At 30.2% G+C, this 11,102-nt stretch overlaps 1 long non-coding RNA gene across 1 annotated transcript; it reads right to left on the reverse strand.

Annotated features, from left to right (window-relative positions):
* Nucleotides 1–9,007: 9,007 nt before the first annotated feature.
* On the reverse strand, nt 9,008–9,984 carry LOC117918928. The gene is made up of 2 exons (XR_004651973.1): nt 9,955–9,984; nt 9,008–9,802 (listed from the first exon to the last, which is right to left on the reverse strand). It is a non-coding gene; the product is annotated as an uncharacterized LOC117918928 (long non-coding RNA).
* Nucleotides 9,985–11,102: the final 1,118 nt, after the last annotated feature.

Raw genomic sequence — 11,102 nt, forward strand, 5'->3', positions numbered from 1 at the left:
AGACTTTTTTTTTTTTTTGTCTATTAACTATCCTTACATGATTATAAGCTCAAATGACTCAAATAATTGCACCCCATTACTTGGTCATTGTTAAATTTTGATTAAAAATATCTTATAATTTTGTTAATTTATGGTTAGGAATGAATTTTGAACGTATTTGGTACTTAGGAATAACAGTATGAGTAGGAATAAGGAAGAAAGTAAATCACAATACCATATAAAAGAAGAAAACAAAAACGTTCTGAAAATTGATATTTAAAACAATCCTACGGTTTTTAAAAGATTTTTTTTTATAATGTTTTAAGTAATAATTGAAAATATGAACAATTTGGAAACTTTTGCATTTGGTACATGGAAATAGCAATAGGAGTAAGGATAAAGAGAAACGTGAATCACAACACTAAATAAATAAATAAAAAATGAAACAAGTTTGTTTAGTAAAAGTTTTCAAAAATAGTTTTTTTTTTTTAAATAAAAAACCATAAAAACATGTTTGACAATCAAAATTTTTTTTTTTTTTTTATTCTTAAGAACAAAATAATGGATATTTTCAGAGAACATATTTTAATTGTTTATATTATTTTCACTTATTTTTATGTCCTTTTTAAAAAATGATTATACAAACTTATAGAATGATTAAAAATAAAGCATTAGATATAAAATTTATTTTTAATAATATTAAAAAATAAGAACTATTTTGAAAAACAATTACCAAATAAGACTAAAGATTATGTTTGAAACTTGTTCTTGGAAATAGATTTCCATAATTTAGATGAAAAAAATATATTTGACAAATTTTTAGTAGAAAATAAGTTTCTAGAAATTTGTTTTAAAAAAAATAGATTGTTTTTAAAACAAATTTTAGATGTTTTCAATTGTTTTTATATATGATGTGAGTAAACTCAAATATAATTTTTATTTCTAAAAACAAATTAAAACTATTTTTAAAATTTTTGGGAATTATTTTTGAAAATATTCTCAAATAAATCCAAAATCCATTTCTAGTCTCATTTATTCATTTTCACTTTCTATTTGAATGCTTTAAAAATGCTTTATTATTATAAACTAGTATTGTAGTTTGCATTGAGATTAGGATTGTTATTAAAGGGAAAACTGAAAAGGAGATAGAAAATTGGATTGACTTTTGAAAAGTTAAAAAGAATGTGTTGGAAGGATGAATCCTCCCATAGCTCACTAAGTGGACTTGCCTAGTGTCATAGCTTGAGTGTGTAATCCTGCACAAAAGACGGTCAACGATCGTACCAACCTTTCTCCATCCAAAAGTGATAACAGTAGATGAAAATTGAATCAGAAAAATAGCAAATCGTAAAATATGTAATCTTCCTAGTGGTAGACTTTTTTCATAGAATGCGTGGTTCACCTTTAAATATGGGTAAAGGCCAATGCCACTACCTCCAGTGAAGTCATTCAAATGTGACGATGAGAATCCATTATCCATGATGGTACCCTCCATTACACCAGGACTTCCACTCCAGTCTAACCATAGTGAATATAGATATTGTCGGCCTTGAAACCGATGAACCCTCACGGCTTTAAAGCACTCCATCATAACATCACTTTTGCTTTGAATCAAGCACAATGGAAACAAATATTATCGACTCTGAACCCAATGAGTTTTTAGTCTTCCATTATTACATAACTTTCACTTCGATTCAAGCTCAATGGATATAGATATCATTGCCTTTTTATCTAATATACTTTTACAACTTTAGAACCCTTCATTATACCATGACTTTCGCTTTGGTTCAAGCATAATGAATAAAGGTATTGTCAGCTTTGAGTCCAACGAACCTTAATGACTTTAAAGTGCCTAAGTTTCAATATTATTTATAATGACCTGTTTTCTTTTATATTGATATCAATCATTTTAGATTAAATAAGTTCTTGTAGTTCAAACCACGTCTATATGATTAAGAAAAACTCTCTTTATATTTCGTGTGGGGAATCTTTTTCTCTATCCAACATAGGATATACATGTGGGACTCAAAAGCCACTTGCCAACCATACTGCCGGTCTTTGATGCATGATTGTGAATAGATTGGGTCCGGCCCAATGTACCAAATAGATCAATAGACCTTGCAAAGAAGAGACAAAGCTCTTTTGAAATGATACAAATAATTTTGTTGCGAATGGCAAAACGACAAACAGGTGGTGTACATCTTCGGAGAAGACATTCAAGCATGACCATTCAAAAAAATTTAAACGTACGTTCTTTCCTTTTGGGTGTTTGCATTTTGGATGGTTATTGTATTTGAGGCACAAAAATTGGTTCAGTGTTCAAGCTCTGAGCTGGTTATGCAGAAAACTCTAGACCCCTCCTGAGAATTCCAGATTTAGCACATGATCATCGGAGTCACTCAAGAGTACACACTAATTAGTAATTACAAGTATATGTTTGGCCCCTAAGACTTGTTCTTCTCCCCTCATGACTTACACGTCTTGTCATTATCTTTCAACCTTATTTTTGTGAAGTTATCAATCATCCACTTAATGTGATTGTTGACTCACATAAAAAATTTATTAGTTGTTACAATCAGCATTCAAAAGTAATCCATGACAATCATGTGATTGTTTGAATATTAAGAAATACTAAAAATGGGAACAAGTAGAAAGGGATATGAATTTCTTTGCTTGATTAATTAATAAGAAATATTGAAAAAAGTAATGGTACGAGATTTGGTAACAGTTTTTGAAAAACAGTTTTACGATAACGGTTTTTAAAAATTATTCTTTAATATTTTATAAAATAAAAGTATGTTTAGAAACATTTTTTAACTTTTTTTAATATTTTTAAAATAATTTTTATATCTATTATTTTATTTTTAATCATTATATATATTTGTATAATTATTTTTTAAAATAGTTATTAAAAAAAATGAAAACAATTAAAAGATGTTCTTTAAAAATATTATACCTTTTGTTCTTAAAAATAGAAATAATGTTGCCTGTTCTTAAGAATAGAAAATAGAAAACAATTTTTTATTGTCAAACACATTTTTTTTTAAGAACAAAAAACCGTTTTTGAAAATGGTTATCAAATAAATCCTAAAATATTTTAAAATTATTTCAAAATTTTATCTTAATGTTAGTTTATGTGTACTTTATATCATGTGTTTTAAAAATATAATAACTCTTATATTAAAAAATGTAAATTTAACTAGTATTATTAAAAATTAATTTTTAAAAATTTAAAATTTTAGTTAATAAAACTTTTTTCATACTTCATTTTTTTCAAATAGTCTTTAAAACAATTACTTTGAAAGGACAATTAAGTTTATTTTATTTTTTAAATTTCTCATCAAACCTACCTAGAACTCGACTCAAATCTTAGGTAGTATTAACTTTTCTCTTTTTTTTTGTTTGAAATCTAAATAGAATTGAATTCGACTTAAATATCAATAAAGCTTATGTATTTAAACTGTTAATTATATCTAAACTAAGTGATTTTTATGTTTTTAGTTTCATTTTTGAGTAACAATTCATGTTCAATAAGAATCAAAACTATTTAAGTTATATTTGGTTTTTTCTTAATGGAATATTTGTTAATTTATAATACATTCATGTCTTGTCCAAATCATATGAAAGTGATGTAGTTTGGATTGTTTTTAAGAAAAAAGTTATTCAAAATTTTCAAAAATTAATTTGATTTTATTTTTGTGTGAAAATTTATATTTGAATATTGTAATAAAGTTAAAAATTGATAAGACAAAAAGTTACATTTTTTATTAAGATATTGATAAGATAAGATAAAAAGAAAAGAAAAATGGTTTTTTTTTTTTTTTTTGTAATGACAAATCATACACGAAGATACAAAATGTTTTAATGTGGTTCGAACCACGACATCTATACTTATAAATGAATGATAACATTCTAATATACAATAAAAAAATATTACAAATAATATAAACAGATGATATTATTAGGTTTCAAAATACCTTACATTTCTTTACTCTTTGTATTCATATCCTAAACCATACGCCTTTTGGTCTAAGTGTCTCGTACACTTCCTCACCAATATCCAGTCTTCATAAACTCATATCTCTCTCATAACTTTTCCTCCTCATAATTTAGAATATGCATAGAGATATTCTTAGTAAATTTCCTTATTCAATAAGAAAATTAATAACAACAACTTATAATATAAGAAAAATATTTTATATAGTAGTTCTTCTACAAAAGGAAATTTATTCTAATTAGAAATTTGAAATACTTCTCAATAATTTCCCCTATAAATCAAATTTCATTAACTCAATCTTCCATCTCTCCATGATATATGGTTTCCTTGTACATGTTGCTCTCCTTTTATACCGTGGTTTCCTTCATGCCTTCTTGCACCATGGTTTCATCATGCATCACAATTCTCTTATTTTTTATATTACATTCTGATAAGAGGATAATTAACTTCACATTAACAAAAGTTCTTTTCTGCAATCCTCTTTTATGTTTTATTCCTTTTTTTTTTTCTTCCTAAAATTTTCAAACAAGGCTTGTTTAGACATTTTCAATCAAGGTTCTTTCAAACATTTTTAACCAAAGTTTTGATACCACTCGTTGGGCCAACAAAAGCTTTAATAACACCTGTTGTGCCAATTGAAGCTCTAATATTACTTGCTAGGTCAGCAGAAGTTTTAATTTAAATATATTAATAGAAGAGCATAAAATAAAACAATTCATACGCAAAGGTACAGTAGTTATTAGCATAGTTCAATCAACCATATCTACTTTCATGTGTGAGAAATAATATTCCACTATATGATAAAAAAAAAATTATAGAGCATAAAAACAAATATAATTATTGAGTCTCGAAATATCTCACATTTCTCCACTCTTTATATCTCTATCCTGAACCATGAGCCCTTTTGCTCCATCAAATGTCTCTTACTCTATCTCATATTTACATCATAGAGAGTGATCTTACTCTATCGGGTATCTCTTGCTCTCTTCCTCACCATCACGTATAGTCTTCATCAGTCCACATCTCTTTCATAATTTTTTTTAACCTTATGAAATAGAATATTTATAGAGATACTTCTACTAACTTTTTTCATTCGATCTAATTATAAGCACATATAAACTTAGGGAATTTTTTATATAGTATTCCTTCTACAACAAAGAAATTTATTTTGATTAAAAATTTGAAACACTTCCCAACATGTAAAAGATTTGATGTCATGCTGAGAGGTTAACTTGGATTTAACTTAATGTGATTTGAGTCTTGGCTTGACTTGAGCCTTGTATGACTTAGACCTTATTGTCACCTAGGTTTTTGTTTAATTGAAGCCCCAATGTGAATTAAAATTGAACCTTGACAAACTTGGGTTTTGGGTAAACTTGGGACTTAATGTAACTTAAGCATTTATATGACTTAGGCCTTGAATTAAACAATGTCAAACAAGGGTTTGACCAACTTGATCATGGAAGAAGTAATTTGCAAATTTCAATTTTGAAGCTTTGAAGATATTGTAATTTTGAAGACACTTTGAAAAAATTGAAGATTTTTTTTAAAAACTTTGAATATTCGAAGATAATTTGAAGCCTTCTTTGAAAAGTTCAAAAAACTTTAAATCTCCCTTGAAAAGCTCATCTCTAATTTCTACTTTTTAAATTGTCTTCTAAAATTATTTTCTAAATTGTGCCTAAGGGCTTTGGAATGGTTCCAACTTATAGGGATTAAAAATATCATACTTCGATAATTTATATATTGTTATTTCTTAATTAAAGTTAATATTTAGAGAAAATTAATAAATCATATTTGACCAGTCTTAGTTTATGCCTTAATAAGAATTAATAGTTAGAATTAATACATCATATTTGACTACTCTTAATAGATAATTTTCAATTTGTGCCTTAATAAGAATTGATACTTATATTTTTAAACAAAATTTATTTGTTGGTTTATAATTAATTTTGTTATGAAGTACATTGTAAGAGGGTAAATTTTGGCTTTACAATCACATCCACTCCCAATTTTATGATCTATTTGGTTGGAAATGATAGTGAAAAGGTTAGAAACACTTTTTAAAAATTAAATATTTGATAAAATTTGATTAATCACTTTTAAAATTTGGGAAATAACTTAGAAGCAATTCTTAGACAAATACTTGATTGGTATTTTTTTTTCAAAATTAATTTTTTGTCATATAACATATCATCAAAAACATTATCAAATCACTTTTTGTGGATTGTATTATACAAGATGTATGATAAAAATACTACTAATAAAAGTGTTACAAGCTAAAAGCACTTTCATCATCGAAATCACTTCCAAACGGCCCCTTATGTTTGGATAGGAAAAGCTGGATAGGGCCACAAAGGCCTGAAGCCAGATCTGTGGGCCACACTCGAGCTAGCCCATCACAGCACTAGCCTAAACATGGCCCAAATAGGTTACAAAGTGGATTTTGTTGGGTGGGCCCATTAGATATAAGCTGAGTATGCTGAAGACCCACAACAGAGCGAGCCGAGCCAAACTAAAATGAAGACACAAACCACCCAATTTTCTTATAGATCCGATTTCCATTTTCACTTCTTTCTAATAGACATTTTTCGTCTCTGTCGACCCTCTAGCATTAAAAAGTAGGGCCAAAGGTCCTTGTGGCCTGTCAGGCCTGGTCTAATCCATCTGTATGCCTAATCCAGGGCCCAATTGTACTCAGTGGGCCCATTGAGGCATAAATTGAATTCATTTGGCCAGGTGAGGTTAGACTATAGTGTTCCCTCCCTCCACCCTGGCTTTTACAATCAGATGCATTCACCATGCTACGCTCGTGATTACATCATGGATGATGCCTACCATTATAATATGGAATCAAAGAAAATATGAGTGATTATATGAAAAGACACCATAAACGTCTCATTTATTTTTACTTTATTCTTGTTATTTCTATTTTTGTTTTTGAATTATATTTATTTACACTCTCATCTAATGGTATAGATTTCATCATACAAATTTAATTATCGGATTGTGAAATTACTTTTATACCCTTATAATTTTTCTCTATATATATGTTCACTAGAGCACGATATGTTGTAAATTTGTAAATTTGTAACTTAGTATTACCTCTTCACATCGAATAGAATACCAAATTTAAGAGAATTATTTGAGCAGGCAGTAATGGCTTGAAATTAGAATAACTGGACCTAGGATTCCTCTGACTAAACTGGTTTAATGCAACCCCACCCACGTGGGACCCTACTTACAGTCTCACCTACTGAATTGGAATAGCTCAACTTTGGATTCCTCGAATTAAACCAGTGCAAAACAAAATCTTCCTACGAAAATGAAAGCGATTAGAATTACGTATGGTTTGAAAAAAAAAAAAAGGAAAGAAATAATTGGAGGTAATCAATGGACGTGTCGACCATCCGAAAATGGGAAAAGGGGACCTCCTTTCGACACATATTGCTCCAAACAGTAGGTGGGGTACCCGGCACCCCGCTACATCAAGAGGGGCATTGAGTGGGGTTAGATCCAATATTTAGGGTATAGGGGAGATGATTGGGAGTGTCATTTTCTCCCTTTTCAAGACAAAAAATCCAACCCCGGGAGACACATTTTTTTATCTCTTCCTTGCGCATATAGTCAAATGGCTCACCCCCATGTTCGTATGTTACCCAAAAGGTGGAAATGGCTTTTGAAAAGATGACCTCTTTCATGTGCCTTACACTCGGAAAAAGTGCATCAAACCCCATGGCTCATATAGTGGCCGGAAGATGAAGGACGCACCATAATTGAGTGCCTTGTCATGAGTGTCTGAGAAGATGGTATGGGGGAGGTAGCCACCTACAGTATGGAGACAAACCCTAGTGGCATCAAGCTAAAAAGAGGACTTGAATTTGAATCATGTCTTAATCTTTCCTTCTTTTTTTACCTTTGTAATCACTTCTCAGCCTCACCATCATTTCTTGTAAAGAAAATTGATGGGTGTGAGGACTTCATGGGCGCCTTAATCATAACCTAAATCCTTTATAGCTTTTTTTCCCTTGAAAGATTATATAGTTGTTTGAGTTCTATTTGGTAGATGTGGTAGAAGAAATGCCAAAACCCAAAGAATCTTAGAAAAGATGGTCTCTACTGTACATCTGAATGACTCCATGTATATCATTGTGACTGTAACACACCAACAGGGTGTGTGTTGTATGAGATGATTGAGACATGGGACTGCCAGATTATTTCTTGGAAAGTAAGCCTCCAAAGAATAAATGGAAGGTCATCACCTCCTCTAATGCTAAAGCCTAAAGGAAACAATGGGCATCTCTGAAAAACCAGGCATCTTTTTTGAGATTCTTGCAGGTGTCCCTTAGTAATATTCAACAGGGCTATAAGGATAAAAACTATAGCAAACAAGTTGTTTTCTCAGGGGAAAAGAAAATGGCCCACCACGTGGGTGAATCTTTTCAGGACTAACATGAGATTCTTGCAGCAGACAAGGGGGTCTAAATTGGGTAATGTTGAGATTATCAGAAGAAAAAGTAGAAAAAAACCACAAAGAATGATTTGCAAGCCCGCCAGTTTTTGTTCCATCCCTTTCAGAAGTGTGACTTGGTCTGTAATTCAATCATACTGCACTATTGACATTTTAATAATTTTGTTGTATATTATTTTCCCTTACCATAAAAATTTTGGTTCTTTCCCTAATGGTTTCTGCTGGGGCTTTTTCTTTCAAACCCATATAAAAAATTTGTGAATATACCCTTTAGTTTTGTTTTTTAATTACTTAAAAGTAAACCATGGGTGATGCGTTTTGGGTAATCAAGCATGGGAATTTGTCTCATTTACAGTACTAAAAGAGATGAGTGAGCTCATCAGCTGGCCCTTTCCACATGTCTTTAGGAATATGCAGTAGTGGTACGTTCAGTGGTCTGAAGATATGCCATGACCAAGTGGAGTCCATAGTCACGAGGAGGCCAAAAAAAAGACTGAAAAGAAAGAATTAATGGGACAATAGCTGGTGGGTTTGTGAAAAAGACCCACTGCCACATGAAATTGCAGCACATGCTCTGAGACAAATACTCACAGGAAAAAAAAGAAGACAGTAAGTACAGTGAAGTTCTTACCACCTCATGAATGTGATAAGCTCGGAAAGGAAAACGAAAAGTTAAAAAAAAAAAAAAAAGCAAAAAGATTAGACCAATAACACAGTGTATGAAGATATGATTCGATCATAGATAAAGCTTCCACTACAAAGAAAAAAAAAAATTACATAACGAGAAAGAAACAACTTTCTTGGCCTGCATGAGAACCCCCAAAAAAAAAAAAAAGAAGCTATAGGCATAAGATGTTTAAGACCCTAATCAAATAAGAGTTGCAGTCCTTCCATGAGAACTTAGAAAGGGTTTTTTCAAGTTGGTAGTGTAATTCAAACAGCTCAGGAGGGATAGGCAACGAAGGAGATGACGAGTAGGTTGGGGACATCAAGTACTGATTATTGAACTCTCTATCAGTAGTGTCTAATAGGAAGTCCTTCTCGACTGATATAATAAGGATAGCGGATTTTGCCCGGGGTCTTACAAGGTCAAGAAAAGGTCTTACAAGGTCAAGAAGAAGTAATGACCCGAACAAAAGGAAACGCAACCGGGAAAGGGATAAAAACATAACCCTTAATTTAATAAGCTCAGGTAGGATAGCGCCAAATTAATGCCACCTTATCACTAGTAATGCCAAAAAACTTCCCATTCTGATCTGAATCTCAACCATGGCTCCATCCATGAGCACTTTTTCTTTCCCTTGAGTAGTTGTCGACCATAGGGTTTTCATAGATGGCAGCATCACTCATAGTACCTGAAAAAGAAAATTGAAGAAAAACCCTGGTAAGTATACTTATATATATGATCAGAAAACCATAATTCAGGACTCATAGTGTGAGAATTGTGGGATTGTGGAAGGGAAAGATTACGAGAGAAAGAGAGATTTTTTTTTCTCTTTTGGCATACCTTTTTAGAGGCTTTCACTTAATGGCTTTTCTCAGAGAGGAAAGTGAGGAGGGGGTGTTGGGTTTATGTAGGGAAAGTTGGGTTAGGGAGTGGGCTGTCAAGGTGGGCCTGTCAGGAACAGGCCCAGGGCCCACCATGTCAGAAAAGCAACTTAGATGGGCCACTGGATGGCCCGGTCATCTCTGTCCGGTACACTGTGAGAATATGCTAGAGCCTAGAGGCTAGAGCGCTTTTCAAGTGAAAAGGCGTTGCCGTGTTTTTTGGAAATTCTAGGTCTGGTTAGGAATTTTCTTTTAAAACAATTCTATGTTTCTTCTAAATAAGAAAAATATTTTCAAAAAATATCTTCTATTTTTTAAATTTATTTTCTCATAAATATTTTTTTAAAATTATATAATTAAAAATAAAATATAAAAAAAAATTAAAATACATGTATGTTAAGAATATTTTAAATTTTCAAATAAATTTTTATTTAATAAAAATTAAAAAATCATTTTCAAAAATTTTTTTTTGGAGAGTTGAATCTACATATAGAGTTTCTCTTTAAATAATTATTTTTGTCACTAGTTTTTTGGATGAGTGTTATCACTGGAAGCACACACAAAAGTTTGAGTAGATTATAATTGAGTTTGAGTAAAAATAATATCAAGTTTAAAATTTGAGATAGAAATTTTTTTTTAATACTTCAAATTTTTAAATGGTTTTTTTTATATATAAATGTATTTAAATCACACTCGTATTTAATTTACCATAAAAATTAAAATATAAATAACAATCTAATTATATTATAAAAATGTAACCAAAATTATATATATAAAAAAACATAATCAAAATATGAAAAATTGTAAAAATAATCTCCTTATACAAAACTCTTCCGATAGTTTATATCATATAATGATGTTTCATAATCCATATTTGTTTAGAAGGTATAAGAATATTTTTGTGAATTCTGAGCATTTGAAATCATGATAAAGGATCTTATCCAAAGTTATTTTATAAGTATGTATTCAATAAATCAACCAAATAACTTAAAACAACTTAATAACTCAATTTAAGCCATTAAAAAAATTAAGTATATTTAATAAAATAACTTAATGATATAACTTAAAGTAAAAAATAATTTTAAATAATAAGTAAGAGTAATTAAC

The sequence above is a fragment of the Vitis riparia genome, chromosome 7 (assembly GCF_004353265.1).
Source record: "Vitis riparia cultivar Riparia Gloire de Montpellier isolate 1030 chromosome 7, EGFV_Vit.rip_1.0, whole genome shotgun sequence".
Classification (NCBI taxonomy): Eukaryota; Viridiplantae; Streptophyta; class Magnoliopsida; order Vitales; family Vitaceae; genus Vitis; species Vitis riparia.